Raw genomic sequence first — 24,306 nt, forward strand, 5'->3', positions numbered from 1 at the left:
TAGAACGGCTTTGCCCCTACACTGTCTGCAGGAAACTCTGGGATATGCTGTATCCTGAATTTCCAACTGTGTATCTTTCCCAGTAGTCATTGTTGTACCAGACAATACTTGAAAGACAAATTACCTATGAATTACATGACATGCAGATCTGAGTGAAAGCTCAGAAACCTAAGTTCTAAATGTTACTAGAAAAGGAAGTAGGATGCTGCTTTTATGCAAAGCCTATGCCATTAAATTAATGAGAAAAAAAAAAAAAAAAAGAAAAATTTGCCCCAAGGTAAAGACTAGCAACTTTTAAAACACTTTTTATCTTATTTTAGATGGAAATAATTAAATCTGGGGCTTCATTTTTAGTAAGGTCCTTTTTGAAGAACATATTTTCAGTCTTGGTTACTGAGTCTGGTTACATATTTATTCACAGAATTAAGAGAGAAGTAGTTTAACAACTTGGTGCAAACCTCAAGCTCCAGATTTTAGAGTTACCTTCATCTTCTACCTCCATAGCCTTTTGAATACTTAATGTAAGAGAGAAGAAAAGACTTTTGTACAGACTGTGAAAGACATATTTGATTGAGAACTCTGTTGAAGATGGTAAACTTTCAGAGTAATGGAACTCTGTGGAGCAGTATGCAGGAGACCCCCATTGCCCACTGCTCCTACCAGTGGTCTCTCTCTACTTAGCTTGCTCATCTCTCTGAATTCTTCATTTAGCCTTCTATCACAGAGGATCAAGCAGTAGACTGAGCCCCAAAATGTCCTCTTCTCTCTCCAAAACTTTCCTCATGCACCTTTTCTAATAATCTGCTAAAATACAGTTATCTTTATTAATGCTTGTGAATATAAATTTTTGTTTCCTTTCTAGGCAATTGGTCAGGCAGCCATGATACATACAAAATACACAGAGGTTTGCAATAGGAATGAAAGAGCAGTCACAGAGTTCAGATTAATCTAGTTTGCCAACACTAGCCTGTAAGTGGACATGTAAGAAGGAGAAAAAATGAACAACAGGGTGTGATACTCCTTTCTAATGCTTTCTTAATCTTCAGTTATTTTCAGTTCAAGTATTTCCCTCAACATCTGCAGTTTGTCTATTTAGTAACCTTCTATGAACCCTTCTTTCTACTAATACCACACATACCTCTTGTATTGACTAGGCCCTTTTGCGGGTTGTTACAAAGGTTAACTCATGTTGCATTAAAAACTACCTCTTTGTTTCTTCTTTGAATCAAATTCCACTAGGGTTTTTATTTTGCCAGCAACCACCTTCAGCACTAGAAGAGCAGTGAGTAATGAGTCTCTGGCCAACATTGATTCTGTAGACCTTTGTGTTATGATCTGAAACCATCTCTTTTCTGAGCTGAAGTTTTGAGCCTATTGAGTCATCCATGCAACCATCCTAGTAGTGCTTGAACCTTGCTGATACATATGTTTTCTGAGATTAGATAACTAGAGTACAAATTTAAAAGTCAGAGTGAATGATAGATCTATATTCTAGAATAATACTTTTTGGTTTATTCTCTGTTTCTTTCACAATAATTCCTAGTATAATAATTTCTTTTTTGAGTGCCTCTGAATACTAAGATGATGTTTTTGTGCAACTACTTATCATGCCCTCAAGGTCTTGTTCCTACAGAGTGATGAACAGATCAGAGATCACCTTGTATATCTGAAGGTAGAGAGGTTTTTTACTCATGCTGAGAATTTCACAGAATCATAGAATCTTCGAATGTTTGGGGTTAGAAGAGACCTTTAAAGGTCCTCCAGTTTCATCCCCCTGCCACAGGCAGGGACATCTTTCACTAGACTGAATGTTTCAAAGCCCCATCCAACCTCGCCTTAAACACTTTTAGGGTTAGGGCATCCACAGCATCTCTGGGCAACCTGTTCCAGTGCCTTGCCACCCTCACAGTAAAAAAATGCTTCTTAATACCTACTCTAGACCTACCATCTTTCAGTTTAAAACCATTACACTTTGTGCTATCATGACAGGCCTTGCTATAAATACCTCTTTGCATCTTGCTTATAAGCCCCCTTAGAAATCACAATGAGGCCAGAGCCTTTTCTTCTCCATGCAGCACAAACATAACATTCTCAGCCTTTCTGCATAGGGGGGATTTTCCCATATTTGTATTCTTTCTGACATTTTTTATCCAGTTACTCAGGCCTGTTAATATGGAATTTTTCATACTCCAGCCTTATCCTTACCATTTTGAATAAAGTAGTGTTATCAGGTAATTTCATAGGAAACCTTTTGTTCAAATGGCTTGTCATAATATAGTAATAAAACTGTCTGTTTATAAACATTTTCAAATAATTAATATACAGCTAAATTTCATTAAAATTTATATATATGAAATTAAATATTTCTAGTAAGCCATCCCATTAAAGTGAATATAGTGACTTTTGACTCCTGGGAAAATAATAGTAAATTGTGATTCAAACCCCACTAGCCAAAATGTGAGGCTCTGGGCTGTGTGCAGAGGACTTTGCTTTTGAATATAATTCCAGCAACAAGGGGATCTTATTTTGATTTCTTTTACAAAACTATTTGTTGTCAACACACAGAGGGGTGACAGAGTGAGTTTTCATAAACATAGCTATCAGAGATGTCCTTTTTTCAAAAAATGATACTTCAATCTACTTGGTATATTTACTGACAAGTAAACATTAGACAAGATTAGACAAGAACCACCCATCTTGCATGGTATTCATGAATTTTGTACCATAAGAGATTCTAGAGTGCCCAGTAAAGACCTAAACCTTACATCAGCACATCATTTAAATGAAGGGCTTGCACATGGGGAAAGTTGCTGCCTGGGATATTGCAGTTGTCATGGGTGAATTCAGCCTCTGTGCTGTAAGCAAGGACCAGTCAGCTACAATCCCCTCACTCTCCTTCTCACCTCCCTTGACCTCATGCTTTGTACAACAGCTGTGGAAAATCAAATCATCCTGCAAACCTGCTTTCTGCTGGCCAGCTGGCAGCGTGGGCCAGGACCAGGAGTGCCAGAACCTTACAGCTGTACATGTATTGCTGCCTATCCATCTGTAGCATATGCCATATGCCAGTCCCCAAACTTAGCTGAAGAGAGGATCCATCTGAAATGAAACTCTTTCATCAACATGAAAGTGTTCCTTCCCACTTTCTCGCCTTGCTCCTCTGAACTTTTCTACTATTCTCTTCTCCCTTCCTCCATGGTCTAGGAATCATATGAAGAGAATGAATTCAAACCTGTGGCCCACTGCTGTAATTTTGTTAGTGGGTATAAAAAATTCTGTGTGACCTTTTGAGTAGAAGGTGTGGCAAGTACCACTTGTCTTGAGTGAAAAATGTAGATGTAGGATTTGCTGCTCCATGGGTTCAGACAAATCTGTTCAGGCAATTTACAATTGATTTGATTTTCTTTCCCATGAGGTCAACACAGTGCACACAAGTGGGTTATGAGGAACAAGAGGTTAACTCAAAGATATAGTCAGTTCTGTCTAACTAAAAGAAGCGTGTCCATCTAAGAACAGATGCGTTTTCTAGCCTAAGTTATTTAAAATGTCTGCTTACTTAAATAGTGGTTTTACCCTTAAAAAGCAAATGCAGATATTTCTTCACTTCCCAGATTTCTCAACAGCTTAAAATAGAGGTGGCAAGAAGCCAACATGCTTAGTAATGTGCAGTGGCACTCTGAAGGCAAACATGAACAATAAAAATATCTTTGTTCACTGGCAGGGCTGATCATATTTGACTGGAATGTGGATTTCATTATATGTTAAAAGATGAAATCTTCTACCATTCCAAAAGCACACCCCTCACCACAGGCGGAAGGAAACTGTATGTAGATTGAATTCAGGGCAGATGTGTTTTATTGTTTTTTATTTTAATGCTAGATGCAGTGGAGAAAAGGACTGTGATAGTGGAGTTAAGGTCCTAGAGCACTCTTATTCTGACCTGTATACAAAACTATTACTGTTTAGCCTTTTTACTGAATAGGCGAAATGTCAAGTCTTCTGATATCAGCAATACTAATTTTCTTTATTGCTTATAGGTAATTTTTCCAAATAGATCCAAAGTTAATTTTCAAGGAAAAACAGAATCTACCTTTTTTGTGCTTTATATTCACTTTCTGTCTTTGCTGTGTGTTCTTGACTTAAACCAGACCAGAGCATAATAGACCCAAAAGTCCAATAACAGAACTCTTCTGGTATTCTTGACCTGCCTCTTTCTCTTGGTTGTTAAGTGATGAGTAGGTCTGGGTGGTTGAAAATTTTCAACATCCATATGTTGAAAATTTCACTTGTGAGTTATGGGGCTACTCATAGTGCCTAACCTCAAGGATGTATCTTAAAAGCTCAAAATGCCTTCTCAGGGCATCTCACTCTCTCTTCAGGTTGTGTACAAAACATGTTTTCCTCAAACTGAGGTCAACCAACTGCTCCTAAATTGCCTTCCCCCAGCAACAGAGTGAATTCCTGCCTTCCCCAGTACTCCTGTTTTTCTTCACCTCCCCAAAACTATATCTGAAGTAGTACAAATTGTCATGGAAAGCCAGACTCAGGTGTTTTCTAGAGCAATAACAATCTTGGTAAAGATTTTATTTTTCTTGGAACCAAATTAAAATTTAGAAGGCTCTGATCTGACACTTTGGTAAATGAGAATAATACTCTTCATTTTTTTTTCCCTTCAAATATTTGTATTGAAAAAACCAAATTTGTTTGCATAACTCCGAAAAGTTGCCATCTGGCAACCTACTGCCTCGATTCATAGCACAGGGTTCTATTCCTGCCAATTTCAAGCCTTTGTTTTAAAATCTGTGCTGAAAACAATCCAATTCCCTTTCCCCTGAAGTCAGTGGCAGAACTCCCACTACTTTCTGGGGGAGAAGGATCAAGCCCAGACAATAATGGAAGGTAATTTAAAAAAAATTCGAAGTATCATCAAAGGAGTTGCACTCCTAATTCTATTTGTCGCTGTTTTGAAAACATAATGGCAAGGTTTTGCATATATCAGTCAATAGCTCTAGGCGACTTGAAACCATCTGAATTAACTACTATACTTCTCAGTGAGGCTTTTTTTTTTTTTTTTAAGAATAAATCCTCACGGGAAAATAGAGGAAAACTTTTGAAATAGTGCATACAATACTGTGTTTTCCTTTCTGAAAGCTAAAAGACGCTACTAAGTAATTCTATTATTCATCACTCAATAAATAGAGATTTTCTGAAGCAGGTTGAATTATAGGACATAAGATCATAGCCACAGAGCTTAGGCTGAAATCCCATCAGATATCATAACTAAAAAGAAGGTGACTTGAGCCCCAAGGATAAAATAGGGTGTTTAAGAAACAAGTGGTGATTCACTGTGCTCTAACTCCTACAGAAGTCCTGCTATTTATTTTAGGGAGAGCTGGATCACTCCTCCCTACTGTTTTCTTCAGTGCCTAATTTGAGCTAGGCCACAGCTGTAGACCCCTATGGCTAGTTACAAGGCTGAAACCTTGATGACCTCTGATCACAGAAAACTGCACATCAATCCTTTCCCAGGGTGAAAAGTTGGCCTCCATGTTCTGGCCCATTTCCAGGTGAATTCCATTCTGCATCCTTGGAATTGCCCTGTATTTTAGCCATGAATAAATACATATTTCATTTTCTTTGTTTAAAACTGTTGTGCAGTGTTACTGTTAAAAAATGTCTGTGGTATTCTCATTTGAGATAGCTGTGTGTCACTGGGAGGAAAGTGATACCTGCTGAAGTCCCTGGGCTTGCAAATAGTTGTTGGTATTAGAAATAGTACTGATCTTTCCTTCCCTCCTGCAGACTGCCAGTTCCAACCTAACTGCAGTATTACAAAAAAAAAAAAAAAAAATCCCCAAACATATAGATATTATCTGAAAAGTAAATTCAGAGCAGATGTCCTGAGTACTTCCTACCAGCAATGGAGGTTCACAGAACATCGAGTAAGACAAGGTACAGTCTACAAAGAAAAAGCAGAACAAAAACATAGACTGAGATGAGAGGTGGGAAAGTCACCTGCCCCAAGCTGAGTGCAAGCCCCAAGGTATGGCTGGTACATAGGCCTTTTTTAAACTCTCACCCTTGCTGTGCCAGCAGGATGTCAGGAGTTTAGAATTGCTATTATTTTAACTAATGGACTAGTTCTGCATTTAAATGATGGAATGTGAGCCATATTGGCTCCCTACAGGTAGAAGGAAAATACTACTGGTCCTGCTTATATGCCAGTTAAACATCTGGAATCACTGTGAGTGAAGCAAAGAAAACTTAAACATGAGGTCTGGAGCTGGGATTTTGAAAAGTGAAAAGCTAAATATTTTAAATGTTGCTTTCAATTGTGATTTTGGTTTAATTCTCTCCCTTTTCTTGTATATATATTTTTTTTTCATTTTAGGTACACAGAAACTGACCCCATACAATGCAACAATCAGATCCTACCACTTCATTCAGGTATGTAGTTTAATCCACTATTTTTGTCTGTCTTTGATGTAGGACACCATACACAGGCTACCTGCTGGGCTGTAACTTCACGGTATTTACCCCAAACTTTCTGTGTGAATGGTGGTAGCAAATAAAGAACATTGCAGGTAACTCAAGGCTGGCTTTTATGTGTGAAATCTTTGTAGGATTACTCTGATTCTCATAAATGCAGCGATGTCTTCTTCCTGAAAGAAAAGTGTGTCAAACTGTCTTGGTGATGGAAAAATCTAAACCAAAACTGTTAAATTCAATCCCATCAAAGAAAAGGCAAACATCTAAGAGCCACAAAGCTGGGATTTTGACTCACGGTGTGAAGCAAGATGTATTTTGACACAGGTTTGTATTCTTTTCCATTTTTTCTCAGGATGTAAGGATATCCTGAAGTACATGAATGGAAGTAATGTTATTGACATAACAGTAAAAAAAGGGTTTTGTTCCCACTGCATGCTAGCTCTTACAACAGCTTAGATGTATGCTTTCATTTCCTGTGGCACTAGGAAATGTGTATGTTCAGTGGGGATCAACAGGCAGAATTATTCAAGGGAGACAGTGTGCTTCAGTAGTTGCAGCAGGGAACTTTGAAAGGTCCTGGCCTGGTTTCAGCATCTTTCTGGGTCATTCTTTCCCTCTGTGACCTCAGATGACACACTTGACCTTAGTCAAACAGCTGCAAAGGCAGGTAAAGGAGCCTTGCACTGCAGAGGGGGCATGGGATCTAAATTGAGACTCCCCGGGGAAACAACTGCGTATTTTGAACTGACAGCATTTCAGATTTATGGACAGAAAAAGTATTGAAAGGTAATTCACTTCTAGTATATGATTATGAAGCACTGGCCCTATATTCTCCTTCATAGATCATTTCAAAGTCCACATTGACAGCATTAGCTGTTGTGCCCTTCATGTGTATGAACTTAAGCTGCCTAAACGATGATGAGTTAGCTAACAAAGATAACGAGTATTTAAGAAAGATAAATTGTCTCCCAGCTGAACTCTGATGGTCAACAAATACAGAGCCTGCAACACTTTAGCACAGCTTTGCTAAAGCCAGGCGACGTGACAGACTGTGCAGTGTCAGGCTCTGCAGGCCTCCGGTGCAGTGCCAGACAGAAGGTGCAGCGAGCCAAGCGCATTCTGCTACCTGGGAAGAGGCCATATCCACCGGAGGACAGGCTCAGCAGTGTCCCAGGGCAAACTGCACAGCACAAGGCACTGCTGGCATGAATGAGCATGACTATTTGGAGGTTAATGCTGCTGTGTGTTCACTTTCTCCAACACACGATTCTCCCACTATTATTTAGTTTTGTTCATGAAAAGATTATGATATAGCCAAATATTCCATAAATATTAATTCTTCATTAAAAAAGATCCCTATTTTCCAATACTTAGTGCTGCATCATGTCCTGTGGAATGAAACTAGAAATTTCTAGACTGAGATGTGAAATATTAAAAAATAATTTTAAATTGACCTGAATTAAACCTTATTTTGGGTACTCTGACAACCTTAATCTCAGCTGACACAGGGTGTTGCTAGGAAAAGATATTGTGTAACATTTATCTGGTGTCTTGAGTATAAACTCCCACTGATAGTGCTGAAATTATCACCTCTGGTGAGATTTAATATGCAAATTATATTTCTAAAATGTAACCTCATTACTCTATACTTAGTTCAGGCAGGCAGAGAATTTCATAAGGTTTACTGTGCACTTAAAAATTCTGGGAAGCTCCAGGTATGATTACTGAACAAATACAACTTTTTGTCAGATTTTAACCCCATGTATTTTTAGGATTCTGTCATTTATCTTATCTTTAGAATTATTCCCACACATAGTATTAACTTCTCAGTGTTTTAAGTGGGGAAAACCTTAAGCTGGTGTACTTTATCTTGTTTATTTTTTGTTCATTTTATGATTATTTCTTGTTTAATTAAATCTTAAGTTATTTTTTTTTTATGACAGAGGACAACCTGATTGAAAGAATTTACTTTCTGTGAATCAAACAATGATTTTGTCCTGGATGGGAAGCCTGTGATGTATTACAACACATTTTAAACACCTTTTTATTATACAATGAAACATTTTCATGGTTGCTGTACTGATTTTTACAAAATGTGTAGGGACGTATTTTTCTGGAGGAGCTGCATAAAAATACCATAGAATTTGCACAGCTGTCCAGGAATGTGGCTTGTTACATACAAAGTCACTGGAAGGGGTGAGTATATGATCATTTGAAATTGGATTTATTGGGCCAAATGGAACATATGTACATATGTTCATGCACACGCACACACACAGAGACATGCACAAATATATAATTTGCTCAGATAACCTGCATTTGCTCAAGTTAGCATAAAACAGATGCTTATATTCCAGATGCATCCTGACTAAAGTAGTCAGGATCAGCAGTCATTTTCAAAGCTAGGACAGGACAAAAAGTAGTGCACTTTGGTTTTTGATTATGATCCTTGGTCATGGTTGCAGTGACCGTATTATAAAGGAACAAATCCACTGAGAGTGAACTGGCCAAACGTATATTCCAGACCATATGACATGTCTCTAATTTTAAGTAGAAATATTGGCATTTCTGAGTTGCAAGGAGACTTAAGTAGTCTATATAGCTCGTGATTGCAGTTCAGTGCAATTTGCTGTACAATGGTTATAATAGTTAGGGAGGGCAGCAGTCCATAGCAGCCCCAGGTTGAGCCCAGCTAAACACATGAGTGTTCATCAAATGAAAAAATGGCTCACATTTCATGGCCAGCCTCTCCACATGAGAAGTGTCCAACTGAAAGTCATAGAAGGCATCTGTTTTTTCCTAGTTGCTCTGTGGAGAATGAGACCTTACAGGATTTGCCTAACAAAGTGATTTTCACATTCTTCATTGATGCTGGCATCTCATGATTTCTCATCTTGTCTTATCTCATCTGACCTCATCTTATGCTTTGGAATGAGATACTTGCTTTCCAATACTTGAAGCTGATTTATATATATATAAAAAAAAGGTAGTGAAAATATTGAAAATAAAACTACCGTAATGCTACTCACTGGCAAATAGGTATGCCTGAGGAAGAACCATATGCTTCAGATTTTATATATTACTCTGTGGAGGGTTAAAGGCACATCTTGTGGATATGTTGTAATGTAGGTCCAGAATATCTCTTTTCCCAGGATATCCCTCCCACAGAAAAAGTGCCTCCAGCCTCATGGCAGTGCCATATCTGTGTGTCTAATGTGAACTACAGATGCAATTGCCCTCAGCTGCATCAAAAATAGTACCAAAATATTTGTGTAGTCATAAGGCTTTCATTTACATATGTGTAGGACTACTATTTTTGTAATAAGTTATTTCCAAAATTAATAGTTAATCCTTGCTTTCTGTTTATTAATACAACAAAACCAGAGGCAAAATTAATTCTCATAATTCACAAGAATATTTATTTATGATATTCCTTAAAGAATAACATTAAAGAATATGTCACAGAATTTCTACAAGGCCTTTATGATGGAATGAGTCAGACTAACAGGATCAGAGGCTTGCTTTAACTTTCCATCACTGATGTAGGTTGAAATTTGGAAGCTACATTGACCATCAATCAACATTTGAAATGAAACATGTGAAAAATACTTTTGTTTGTGATCGCTGTGAGAGCATCAGAAAGATTTTCTTTTGCATTTATCTCCAGTGTTTTTATCAACCATGCTTTTAGTTTCAGCTATAAGCAGAAATAGCTTGACAAACATATGTAGAGATATAAATGTGTATGCATGTATATGCATGTACAGACATGTGTATGTATATATATATTATATTTTGACCTATTTTGTATAAAAGTCCTCCATAAGTAAATGTCCCTACTGGTGACTCAGGAATTTGAATAGTATGAAGTTTTAACATGAGTTTCAGTTTTGCCCTTAAATATGTTCTTGTGAAGATCATCAGAGGCACAACACAGCACTTTTCATTGTCTGAGTCAGCAAACCAAAGTCTGAGGTTCCAACAGGTTCATGTTTTTGAAGTTCTGAATAATATTGTTGTAGCTGCTGCTAATAATTTTTGCTTTTCTAGTACTTTTATTTTTCATCTACTCTGGAACAAGCAGTATAAATTGTAGCTAATATAAATCACAACAATCCAATTCTCACTGTGCCCTACAAAGACAATTAGGTTCTGTAGGTAGGGTATATGCCACTAGTTCATATTTTCTTAGTAAAATTATTTCAATAAGTTCACAACTGAGTCTTTAATTATTTTTTAAAGGCCTAATATCTCCAGTCAACTCTCTATATCTATGAATTCTTATTTTTTCTAACAGAATAACATTATAAAGCACAAAAAACCTTTATAATTACATGGCAAATTGTTAGGAAGGTCCTTTTCAGTTTTTAGTTATTTTAAATAATAAAATAAAATTAGTTTGTTGACTTAATATAAAGAGATTTTGACACTAAAAAATAATTAGTGACAAAAATGTAATTTTTATCAACATCAAGTTTTATCAGAAATTGCAAGAGGTGATTTCCTGAGTACACCAGAAATATTTTGTTTTTTAAAAGTTGCAAGCATACTCTTCAACTGAATATTTGTTTAACCTTTTCTTCTCCTTTCAAATCTATTGTTCTCAGTGGAGGATAAGGAGAAAATGGTAGAATGTAAGATATGGTTCTCACAAGTTAGACCTCCAGTAAATACTTTGGCAGGAATTTTGAGGGCCCCATATAACATATTACACCTCTCTGAACAATTTTTTTTAAACTCCTGTGGCACAAAATTGTCTGATGTTGCATATTTTTAATAAATCAAAAACAGAAAGTAACTTATTTACTCTCTGCTAGGTCCTGGGAAAGTCCAGAAAGAAGAGGAATGTCTAGCCACTAACAAATGATGTTTAAAGGAAAATAGATTCCTACTGACATCATTAAGTCTGCAGAATTGTTTTTACAAGGCTACATACCTATGTCCTACCAATTTTTCCCAATAAATATTTATACACAGAGAACCATGAAGTGTTAGAGCCTGTCGTGATGAAATGACCAACTTTTTAAACATGCCATTGCATTTTCAGCATAGCTGTTGATGCTAAATTAACAAATCTGAATGTGTGTATGATAATTTACTGAAGCTACCAGTTATCAGCTTCTAAGGGAAAGTTTATTATAAAATCATTACGAAAATTTGCATACGTTGTGGAAAAGCAGAAAAATTGTGATCTGAAAAGTGTATTTGTCTAATTAATTACGGTCTGATTTAACTCGTAATGGAAAATTATTTTGCAGCCATAGGATTTGGTAAAGAGGTATTTTGAATAATTGATTTAAAAAGCTATTAGAATGGTCTAAATATCTGACTCATTATCAGTCAAAATCTGTCTTTCAACAGCTATTGTCTTATTTGTATTTCTAAAAAATTACTGCTTTCAAACAAAGATTCAAGAATGTGAATATATGCACATATATGTGTATATATGTGAATATATAATGCAGGCGTTCTTGAAAATATATTTTTAAATGGAATATATATAAAGTGAGTATAGCTATTCATGGAAGCAAAGTAGCAGGAAATTAAGGAATGTCATTCTGAGTGTAGAATTAAACTTCTCTGGTTCTCCAGTCCAAATTTATGTGTATCCATTCCTCATTTTCCCCTTCCATGATTTGGCTGTTATTTCTTTATTGTGAAATTAAGTCACATCCATTCTGATATTAACTGATCCTGTGTAAACTGTGAGCCCAGTGTTCTATAAAAATAGTGAAGGGGCTTTTAAAGGAAGCCATAAGTACTTAAAAATCTGTTTACTGTACGGCTGGATACTTGTTTCATTTTTTAAACACTGCAGGATTTTTTTTTTTTTAATTATAAATGTAAATAATGAATGTAAAATACTCCTCAACCTATACCTGGACACCTTGCAGCTAAATTTAATGGTTGATGAAGAAAATGGTTGTTGAGACAAAGAACAAAAGTGGGATGGGTGCAGTCTTTAATATTCCTGTAATAAGACAGTTACAGATCTAATCTTGTTGCTAATTACATTTTGAGGGGGTTTGTCCAAGAACATTAGACATATGAACTGATTGGAAACTTCCTGAGACATTTCCTTAATCAGAATAGCTATGAGTTGTGAAAACTAAGAGCTTTCCATTTGGATGCCTTCACAGGTGAAGGGGAGCATTCATGTTGACAGGAAACACTAATTACAGGGCATCCAAATGGCCCAGGCACACACTTGGGATTCACTCCCTATTTTGCCTCTGTTTGCAACACATTTCATTGGAGAGCAGCAACCATATCTCTGTGAGCTATTCTAATCTCCCTCCAAAACATCCATTGGTGTTTTTCATAAATGATAGTAACCCAGAAAAAACACACCTGTTCAAGAAGGTTTACACTGGAAATGGGGACATGAGATAATTCCAGATTTTAAATGAATATCCCAGCCACTGGGCCACTGATTTTATCTTGGAGTATCTCTTTTTCTTGCATGTTTCTGGGATTGAACAGGGAAAACGAATAAAATATTTAAAATGCAAAATCAAATTCTAAATTCCTTGCCAGCCCTAATAGGAACTTGCATTTCCGTAGAAGTTTTGAAGCCCTTAAACACAAGGGAACCTAACAAGATCAGCAGGAAACACTCAACTTCTTGAAATATGTTCATTTTGCAGCAACACAGATTTCCAGCTGGAATGTCCCTGATAATAATTAATTTCCCTCTACAGCACTGTTTTCATTCCCTTGCTGGGAAGAGCACTACAAAGCCTGGCTCTGCTGTAGCATCTGAGAACAAAAACATGACCCTACCACTTTTCACTGCCACTTTCTCAAAACTACACTCAGGTGGAAATTTCACTCCCTGTGTATTGGTTTGATTAATGAGATGATATCAGGTTCAGGGCTAGATACACGATAGTGTTCATAAAGTGTTCGATTTACTGGAACTCTTTTTCTCCTGATGATTAATATGAGTGCAATGGACTGCCATTCCCAATTGTTTTGTCACATCCTTGCTACAGAACTCGAGCCTGTGTTGGAACTGAGACTCACTTTAATTATTGAATTAATACAATTTCATGGTTGATATGCTTCTTTCTCACCTCTGGGCTTTATATTTACTGGTCTACTGTGACCTTTTCCCCTATTGGTGCAAGGAGAAATTAATGTATTTGCTTGTTGCTCATGCATTACTATCCATAACAATCCCAAATTAAATTTTACCCAAATAAAGAGTCTTGCATCAAAACTTTTCCCTACAGTTCCTTATATATTTAAAAATACGCAAGACATCTTTCTTTTCATTGTTGCAGGCATACATTTCTATTGCAGATAATTGCATCAAAGCTGTTATGTCTTTGAATTTTATTTTAATTTCTTGAAAATGGATGGTCCAGATTACAGAGGCATAGAAAATGCCCTGGCCTGTCCCTGAGCATCACTTTGCTATAACCCGTTCAACCAAAATAGCAGCCACAGTTTAGACTGCAGGGTATTAAATTATTCAGACTGTTTAGATATCCAGAATATTTAAGCCTTCATCTAACACATTTTCTTTATCATTAAGCCTGCATTCAGATATGTCTGTTCAGCATTAAAGAAAGAACATTGTCACCTGTGGTGGCAGAGTTCCCCACCAGCTGCAGTAAAAGAAATTTGAGCAGAGGGGTGATTGTTCTTGTCTTTTGAAACGATGCCCACTCTTTTCAAAGGCCTCACAGTGGGACAGGCTGAGACTTAGCAGAGAGAAACTTATGCTGGATATGTGACAGCTTATCACCTCCTTGCATCCTGTCATCTTTAAGCCATCTGAAGTAATCTCCTATCACGGTGATAAGCCTGGCTAAGAAGGCAATACACTGCAGAAAAGATAAAGTCATACTTATGGAAAACTGAAAATGTGTGATTATAAAATCATGGAAATTAACGATAAAAATAAAACATTGAATCAGAACCTTCCTCACTAGTATTTCTTCCTTTGTTCTCATCTACTTTCTTGTTCTCTATTACACTGTAATTGTTATTTCATTCTTATGATTCTTTTTCTCTTCAAATTTAAGAGATATGACTACTGCTTCATCAGCTGACCTGGAAGAACATGCCAAGAACATCACAATTAACCTATGGAGAAATGAAATTCAATAACACAATGGTACAGGGGGAAGTTGGATATTCTCCTTTTGGTAACTGGTTATCTTAATATGTAAGCATTTTTTAGAAAGACCATCATCAACAAGCTCTTTAGCTATTTTTCACATGTAGGCTATTTAGGGTAGTAGGTATAGTGAAGGAATGAGGATTTTTCCCCACCCAAAACTGTTCTGTATAGAATGACCCCATTCTGTTAGTAATTTCAATGAAACTACAAGTACCTTTTTAGCAAGGAAACTGTTAAGTATGTGAATAACTTCATGGCCATCTGTCACCTGAAGGAAACAAAGGAAAGAGATTTATTATGGTAGTTTCTTTCTTAAATAATTGAGTCTCTCCTAATCCTTTACTCCCCTAAATTCCAAATTCAGACATATTAGGTTGTGACTATGAGAGCTTTATGCTCATTTACTCACTACTAGAATTGTTTTGCAGATGGAAATATTCAGGGCTAGATGGCCTCCTCTACAGTCCTTACTCAGGGGAATATTTAATTTTTCACAGGAGTTATCCATTGGAGTTTTATGTCATTGAACTTCCGCCGGGAAGAGGGATTTCACTTCTGAGTAACAGTTGCCAAGTTTGATTCTTTGTTTATCTTGAACTTGTTGAGCTTAACAGGAGGGAGACACACCGCACTGTGTCAGTACAACTGAACTTCAGGTAGCCTTGTTGCAGGAAATCCACATTTTGTATATTCTTTCTTTCAGAATGCATATTGAAAGTACATTTTTATAAATGGATTTTATACAATAGGATATGTTTTCAGACCCAACAAAGACCTTGGGAAAGTTAATGTTTTGCTATTATTAACTAATCAAGAAACTGTACTCCCTGCTCATTTTTCTATGCAATGAACCATGATCATTTTGTTGTTGGGCAATGTTTAATTTTTATGGTACATTACCTGATCATGAATTAAAAGGAATTCAATTGAATGTGAAGGCACAGTATTTCAAGATTTTTAATTGAAAGAATTTATTAAGCTATCCATGTTGTGTTTATATATATATATATATATTTGTGTATATATATATATGTATCAGAACAAACCAATCATATTATATACATTTAGTTTAATGACAACAATATTATGGAAGTTATATGAGGCTACAGTATTATACATCTACGTGTAAATCCATGTTATAACTGCTGCATTTCCAATGCATACATTTTTATGAAAAATATCAAAAGAAACCCTGTTCCTATACGAAATCAACCCAAGAAAACTCAGATCCAGCTGGAAAAGGATTGCAGGAAGGATGATGATGAAGAAAAGTGTTTGGGGGGAAAACTATCACACCAATTGTCTTAATTTCAACTAAGAAAGCAAGAGTTTCAAGAGTTTCTCTTCTGTCCCACTTTAAAATTTTTAGTTGAGCAATTTTATAAAACTCTATGAAATAGCCAAGGATTTTTTCAACTGTCTTCTATTGCATTTTGTCTTGTGTTAGCCAAGCCTGATAAAACACCCTCTCAAATCATCACTTTAAAGTCCTATGTATTTAATAGGAAGTTATAAAATCTACCTACATAGTGACTGCATTCAGAAGGACCAGGGAAGAGCTAATTAGCTTCCATTTGGCATCTCTGCAATTTTCTGTTCAGCTGTGGAACAGAATAAATATCAATCTGGACAGTCTGGTGAAGGGACGTTTATGGATAGTTTGGGTGCCAAAACATATAACATACAGGAGAGACTGGAGGAAAAAGACTTGCTTAGCCTGTAGTACAAAAGCAAAAGGAGACATTAAATTGAGTCTTCCACTCAGTAAAAGGTCTACAGAGAAGAAGCCAGGCTCTTCTCAGAGGTCCACATAGAAAAGACAATGGGCAAGGGTCACAAAATGTAGCAAGTGAAACTCTGATAATGCATAACTTCTGCCAGGCCAACTTCTGGAGATTAATCTCCAAAGAAAGGAATGCATCTCAACTACACCTTTGCAAAAATATTTTTGTGCAACAGGAGAAGAACTATTTGCCTCACACTCCTCTATAGCAAAGCTGGGCACAGAGGACTTTTTTTGCCCACTAATTTTAGTGGAGTTAGATGGCCTTTTTCTTGTTAATATAAAAAAAATTAAATTTGTTGTCTTAAAATGACTAGAAACCCTTTACTAGATATTGCTCACCTTCAAACAGCTCCTCTCAAACACAGAGTTCTCTTTACTTTTACCTTTCCATCGTAACCCCAGATTACACAATAAAAAGACACAGAGATTAGACACTTGATAGACACCCATTTGAGGAAAATATATCTTCATGGGTGCAGTGGCATTGCGACAGCGCCAACCCATGACAGCACTTTGACCAAGCACATCTACTCTCAGCCCCATCACATACAGTCGCACATGCACATCCTTGGTGAGATTCTGCTGGCACATTTTCAGACCTCAGAACTGCATGACAGTGAATTAGAGGGTAGGGGAAGTGAGAGAAAGTTGACATGTATGAGCTTATCAATGTTTGGACCCTCATGAACATAACCCTGCTCTTTCACAATAATTTGTGGAGGTAGCTTGACTTATTTCAGCAGAAACACCTAAATGAATAACTTGTTGGTATGGCATATTTTCCTAAGCTATTTAGATGCTAAGGTGGAATTTCAGCTATATAAAATTAAAACTTTTAAACTAGATTGAAGAATAATAATTATAATCCTCAATAGTTTGAGAAATTTGTCAGATCTATATCACTATACGAGGCATATTCTTATTTTCATCATCATTTTATCATTCACTAAAAATAATAAGGAACAACCTGGTGGGTTTTTTTTTGGAGGTTTTTTTTTTTTTCTCTTGATTTTAAGATAACATTCTTTTGTGTGTGTGTGTGTGTGTGTGTGTGTGTGTGTGTGTGTGTGTTTCTGAGCCAGGATCTCAAGTTACTGCACAGTGAGTAGGTAAGCTTATTTTTTCTTTCTGAATTGTTTTCAAGATATCTCTACTTGATTTTACAAGATTGTATTTGTATCACTATTGTGCAGCCCCAAAACTGGAAATAAAATATGTTAAAGAGGATGTAGGAGCTGCTTCAGTTTGGTCATTTATGAAGTGCCAACACATCTGAATCCAAATGAATGAGCCCATAATTCAGCTCTCTTGCTCTCTAGCCACACTAGATAAGTATCTATGGGCCTTAAATCTTCCAGACACATGCAATCTTGTACTCAAGCATACAGACAAAACTTTAGTTCAAATATCCTGTTGACTTAGCTTAGTCAAGATCCGGAAACTGTTTCTCTCCCTAAATCCCCTGATTCATTTGTCATGCTCTGAGCATGACCACAAAAGCAGGTTATTCACAGGATAAATTTCATGCGCCTTTTAACTTTTCCACAGCAGCATGGAGGACTGGCCCAACTGTTAGGTGACCCAGCTTCAGCTCTTTTTCATTGTCAAAGAATTTTGGCCCAGCATTCTCTCTCTCATCAAAATCCTGCTAACTCCTGGGGGAAAAAAACCCAAAACAATTCTCTACGTTTGAACTATGCCATATCTGTCTACTGAAATTGTATGAAGTCTAATTCCAGCCTATTTCTAAGGACCCTTCAATAGAAATTTGAGAAGTTAATTGCATATTCTCCTCTGTGGGCTATTTGTAATTTTCATATTTTTGTACTTTTATTTCAGATGTTAATGTGAACCAGTGACTTTGGATCTTCTTCAGAAGGTATGAGGAAGCCTGCACACCTAGAACAAAATTCAAGCTTACCAGCTATTGACCTTGGAACCTTAGAATATATTCCATACCATGCTTTTTAAAAAGTTCAGCTCTATTACTGGTTCTAGCTTCTACCCTTGAGCCAGGAGGCCAGGTGACAGATGGTTTCCCTGAATTACTTTTTCTTTTGCCTTTGCCACATTTGAAACTGCATTTCCATGCCCTTCATGCACATGTTCCCTGTATTTTGAGGTGCAACCTCATGCTGATGGCAGCAGAAAAAGATCTGCATATTTTTCAAGATATTAATATTTTCTCTTACTATAGATATCAATTAGGTTTCTTTGAAAAGAGAACACCTGCACAAAAAGCAATTTTATCTCCTTGTAATAGTCTACATTGCACTAGATATTGCTGAAGTTATTGGTATCTGAATAGCATTGTTATCCCTCATTACCCCACATCTCAGCTTGGTGGTGTGATGAATTCACAACCCTGTATTTATGGCTTCACATTCCTAACCACAATAAAAATCAGTAGTAGCACAAACTCAGTGCTGTGGCTTAAGATCTACCTGGTAAAGCAGACAAAGACCGAAGAGAGAAGTTGCTGTTACAGCATAAATTATTTGAAAAAGAGAAATTAATATGTGCAATGATAATAAAAAGCCTTTCAAAACACAGGGAGATTATATGTCTTTCTTTTTCCTTCACCAACAATCATATTTTTAAATTATTTTAGGTAGCACTTAGAAAGCTTATTTTAACAATAGTTCAAAATACTGGCTGTGATGTCTTTCCATTTAATTAGGAAGAAGAAGGAAAAAAAAAAAGGTGTGTTGTGAGGTGGAGGGAATGCAAATCCTTGTATGAGGTTCTGTCACCTGGCCAAATTCTCAGTTCTATGTGGTGTTCATTAGCTTTAGAGAATATAGTGATACCACTACAACTGGTTTATCTGCTCTGCAAGGATTGATAAATCCAGCTACAAAGATGAGGGAGAAAATGGAGATCCATCAGCTAAATAGAGGTATAATTTTGTATTTTGCAGAAAGGACAGAAAGGACAAGGAACGTCCGCCAGAAACCCTGGATGAAGTTGCCTCTTGTTTCCCACTGCTGATTGTAAAAGAGAGGCTGAGTTTCCCTGGACCTGTAACTATAACTTTCCATCTGGAAAAAAGCCCTTTGATGGGAACAGGAGTATTTACACTGCTCTGAACGGAGCTTGAACTAAGACTTGCTGACTGTAGGAGTCACTACATGCTGTGCTCGTGAATTCGCCAACACTCGCGTTACATCTTGTTTGATCTCTACTCAAATTTCCTTATACACTATCTGAAGAAGTTAGCCTCAAATTTGGTCCAAAGTTAGCAGCTGCAGTGGCTGGCTCCCAGTGTTGCGATCCAGTGGGTTGCAGTTGTCTGTACATGACTGCAGCCAGACTGCAGTAACCCATACAGGCAATAGCCACAGCAGGAAATGCTTTCTCTGCTTCATACTGCCAAAGGAGTTGGATGTGGTAACAAGCTGAGATGGGAATGATTTTTACAGCTATTTCTTCTGTCCTCTTGCCTCACCCCTCCAGCTGTATCCTGTGAAAAAGATGTCCCTTCTTTCCCAAGAGCATCCATAGGCATTGAGACAAGCAGTCACTGAGAAATATGGCAGCAGGATGATGTTGCCAAGCCATGGACAGAGAGGGTCTGCCTCCCTCCTCCTCCTTCATGTATTCTCAAGGCCAAGAGTTCAATTTGAGGTGATCTTGTGAAGGAGGAGACAATTTCTGAGGAAGAAGCAAGTTGGGCAGATGGAAGAATTTTAGAACAATAATTTTCATAAATGGTGCCACATTAGTTTAGACATTTTCAGAGAGCATTTTTAATGTATGAAGTATTGTTTCTCATATTCCTTCAATCATGCTCAAAATTATAAACTTAAAAGACTTCCATGATTTAGAAACCTATGGAAAGAGGTGGTACTTGATCAAGGTTTGTTTTAAAGATAATGATGACTTTTAAATCATTGTGCAGACATGATGTTGTGGGGAAGAAAGAAATTAGAAAGTTGCAGTTTTGCATAGTGTATATCTCTGAACATCGAGAGATGTCAGAATATTTCAAAATGAAATAGAATGGGATTCACATAACACTGAACAGTCCCTGTCTGAAACACTATTAGGAGGTTACCCAACCCCTCATAACTCTGTTGATTCCACCTTGATGACATCCTTGATTACTGTCATGCTGCAAATCCTGCCTGTATCCTACATGCTTTTGATTGTAGCAATATTATGAGCACCATATGAATTTACACTAAGCAGGAAGTAAGAGATTATCGCTGCCAGAAACTGATCTCAGGCACTGAAGGAAAACAAACCATTATTTTCCCCTTGAAGCAGTACTTCTTCCTTTTGCCTTCATGTGCCTTGTATACTGTTTTTATTCATTGTGTAAATACAAGTGTAAGAAGTGCTACATAAAGTATATTGCACTTGCTAAACCTTAAACCATGCTAAAATATCCTAGTGGGCTGAAAGATACTTCTCCAACAACTCTCATTATTCATGGATCATTGATATGATAGACCCTAATAGCTTCCTCAAAGCCATTACAATGTGCTATATATAAATGCAAGCCCTTAATCCATGGATCATTGGCATGATAAAATGCAACATGCATTTAAAACCCTTGCAGTCTGTCAAGTGAATGCATGCTATTAGAGATCTTTAATTTGTGGATTATTGCCACAACTGATCATTACACTTCCTCTGGGGCTGCTATGGTCTATCCCATTAACATATGAACATGAACCCTAATCCGTAGATTATTGATAAAAGTAGTTTCATCTGTTTTGTCAAAAAGGACTCTGCAGGGTTGAAGGATCACTCACTTATAGGCTCTCCTAGACTCTTTATTCTTTAGTTCAATGATTTACATTTTAATTTCTTTCTTTTTGCTGTTTGCTTATGCAAACAAACAAATTCATGTGTTCAAAATGTTTTTTTTGTACATCTAAGAAAATTGGGACTTTAGCTTTCACTTCTAATATTTGTGAGATCCAGCAAAAAATGACACAGGCAAAAATATGTGCTCTGCCTTGAAAGTGTGATCCTGAGACTTCTGTATTCTATGAACACCGATACTACTATATTTTGTGTGGCAGAGATAATAAAAGCATTCCTGAAAAAACATATCACACTTCTATGCATACCTGTAATGAACACTTTTAAACACACTGCCTCATACAATTCCTCTATTAAAATTCCTAAAGTTATCAACCCAGACCCTATGGATTTGTAGTCTTGAGATTAACCTTTTAATGTTTAACTATTAGAAAAGTTCTTATTGTTGTCCAGTGCCATTCAGCTATTTCTGGCCTGCAGGCAATAAAATGGCTAAATCTCACCTCATAAAGCCCCATAGCTTACATTCTTGACTGTTCCTGGCAGTATTGCAATGATAGGCAGCTGAGGTGGGAAACTGATGGACTAGAGAATGGCTCAGAGTACCACACCTCCCAGGCTGCTAGGTAGCAAAAGGATCAAATCCAAGTCTCTTATGTTGCTTGAATTCCCAGCTGGGACACAGCTGCACTGACCTGGCTGCTTACCTTCCCTGAAAACTTGCCTTTCAGTTTCAGCAAAACATTTCTCAACAAGAGACAAAAACAGTCTGCTTAGCTGGAAAATTTCTAATTACCTATTCTGCCTCTCACTCAGTTCCCTGTTACCATGGTTTGGATAGACCCCTGGATGGGTCCAAGTCATGTCAATGAGGCATATGTCTAGTACGGCTGCAGTGACTGGAGAATCTCAGGTCTCATTAAAAGATTTTCTTTTTTAGCCTTGGTGGTTGCTAAGAAAAACTTGGAATGTGAACTAAATACAGCAGCTTTACTTACAGCTGCTTGGAGACACAAAAGAGGAGCAGCAGATGGTGAAGCAGCAGTGGTTGCTAGCGCAAAAAGCCAGCAAGAAAGCCACTTGCTCCCACATCTGCAGAAACAGGCATAGTTCTCATTTTCTGGGGGCTGATGTGAAAGGCTGGCTCAGAGGAAAAATCTGCCCAAGGAATGGACATGGGAAGTGAGCAGAGATGGTTGTGGCAATAACAACAGTGAATAGGATCAGGAAGAAAGTTTACTCACCCTTCTCTGCCTCATCACCTGTCTCAGAGACTCAGATGTTTTCTGCTATCAGCGAGGGTATTCTGTTTCCTATCTTAAAAGTTCTTATCTAGTCTAAAACTGCTGATCTTGTTTTTTTAAGAGATAACTTCCATTGTAGTTAAGATTTCTGATTTTGTAAAGCCTGCATCCTTTCACAATGAAGGATTGCCACATAAACTCTGTAGCAGCATAGTGTAAGATATGTGAATTCCTTTAGCCCTTTTTTCTAGTCTTCTATGAGCAAAAGATAGCAAAATCAATTTAAAGTACATAGATACGATAAATAAAATGTGTGTGTGGAGGGGGGGAGAGAAACATCTCAGCTGAAGCACATGTGGATTTTCAGCTAAGAGCATGTATTTTTAGATATCATTACAGCTTCTCAGTGTAGGTAGTTTAGGCTCCAGACCTGACTTATGGTAAAATGATCACAATCTGATGGCGATAACCTCAGCAAGTTATTTTATTTACCTTCTCTCCATGCTATTAGAAGAGCAAATGTTAAAATTCCATTGATTTTAGGGAATGTAAACAAATTATTATAACTAATGTACTACTATTTGCCTTTACAGCAGTGCTCAGTGTAACTCCACAAAATTACTTTCCAGGGTGCAGTTCTTCATTAGAATTAGTCTGAAGGCAAATCTGTAGTGAGAGGCTCCCACTGCAGACTTTTGCCTCACCACAGGTTGCTGCCCTCTCGGATGTATTTGTTCAAGAGTTTGTGTATCTGTGCTCTAAAGCAGAGCAGTGAAATGACCTTCAGTGCACACAGCACTTGTTTTCCAAACCCTACTGTTTTCACTGGTCACATTTATAAAACAGACCATGTGGTGCTGGATAGGAATGTACTGTGTAGTGGAAGGGGAACCTGCCTGTGCAAGGATGGGACAGAGGCCTCTGAAATGGTTTTCATAGAGCCATAGAATTGTAGACTAAGTTTTTTGTTGAAGAGACCTTAAAGATCCTTTAGTTCTAGACCCTCTGCCATGAGCAGGGGCATCTTCCAATGATCTCAACCAACCTGGCCTTGAAAGCTTCCATGGATGGGATTTTCACAACTTTGCTGGGCAACTTTTTCAAGTATCTCACTACACTCATAGAGAAGTATTTCTTCCTTATAGCTAATCCAAATCCACCCTCTTTCAGCTTGAAGCTATTTCTCCTTGTCTTATTACTACAGTTTGCTCAGGCTGTGCTCCAGCTCACAGACCATGGTGCTGACAAAGATGTTAAACAGTGCCAGCACCAGTACTGACCCCTGATGAATGCCACTCATCACTGTCCTCCACTGGTTTTGTAGAGACACAGGTCATAATATTGGATATTATATGGTGATTGTACTCATATTAGTGGGACTAGAATGAAGCATTTGAGGTGTTTTGTTCTGTATATTCTTGCACACATATTTTGAGTTGTGTGTATGTCTGAGCAACTGGGATAATTAAAAATGCTCTACTATTTTTTTTCAGAGATAAAAAAAATATGGAAATAATGTAAAAATACTGTATTTGTTTTCCTTTTTCCAGTGACCTTTAGGAGCATTCTGTGAATGAAAAATTCAATAAAAATAAATGTTTTAAAATGGCCTGGATTTTCCCTTTAAATTATAGCAGTGCTACTGGCTGTTGCAACATTAAATGCTCACATGAAGTTGCTTAATGATATCTTGTTAGTGATGGAAGATAATGAGATGATAAGGACAAAATTCATTGACCTTTCAAAGCTTTTGATTCACTAAATGACACTGTTAGATAAGCTAATTAAATTTTGCTTTTTCTACTAGAATGATGGCTTGGTTCAGATCTTATTTGATTAAGAGGAAAAATCAGTGGCTGTTTCAGGCTATCATTCTGATTTAT

The 24,306-nt window shown here is 37.1% G+C and overlaps 1 long non-coding RNA gene across 4 annotated transcripts in view; it reads left to right on the forward strand.

Moving 5' to 3' along the window:
- Positions 1–24,033, forward strand: part of LOC115495873 (uncharacterized) — a 37,133-nt gene extending 13,100 nt beyond the window's left edge. The window contains exons 2-7 of one of the 4 annotated variants that reach the window (XR_012056849.1): positions 6,392–6,447; positions 6,624–6,813; positions 8,433–8,685; positions 14,523–17,515; positions 18,246–18,285; positions 19,327–24,033. This is a non-coding gene — a long non-coding RNA (uncharacterized lncRNA). The remainder of the gene's footprint in view (positions 1–6,391; positions 6,448–6,623; positions 6,814–8,432; positions 8,686–14,522; positions 17,516–18,245; positions 18,286–19,326) is intronic. The other 3 variants (XR_003961207.4, XR_012056856.1, XR_012056848.1) reach the window with 3 other exon arrangements.
- Positions 24,034–24,306: the final 273 nt, after the last annotated feature.

This window comes from Taeniopygia guttata, chromosome 1 (genome assembly GCF_048771995.1).
Source record: "Taeniopygia guttata chromosome 1, bTaeGut7.mat, whole genome shotgun sequence".
NCBI lineage: Eukaryota > Metazoa > Chordata > Aves > Passeriformes > Estrildidae > Taeniopygia > Taeniopygia guttata.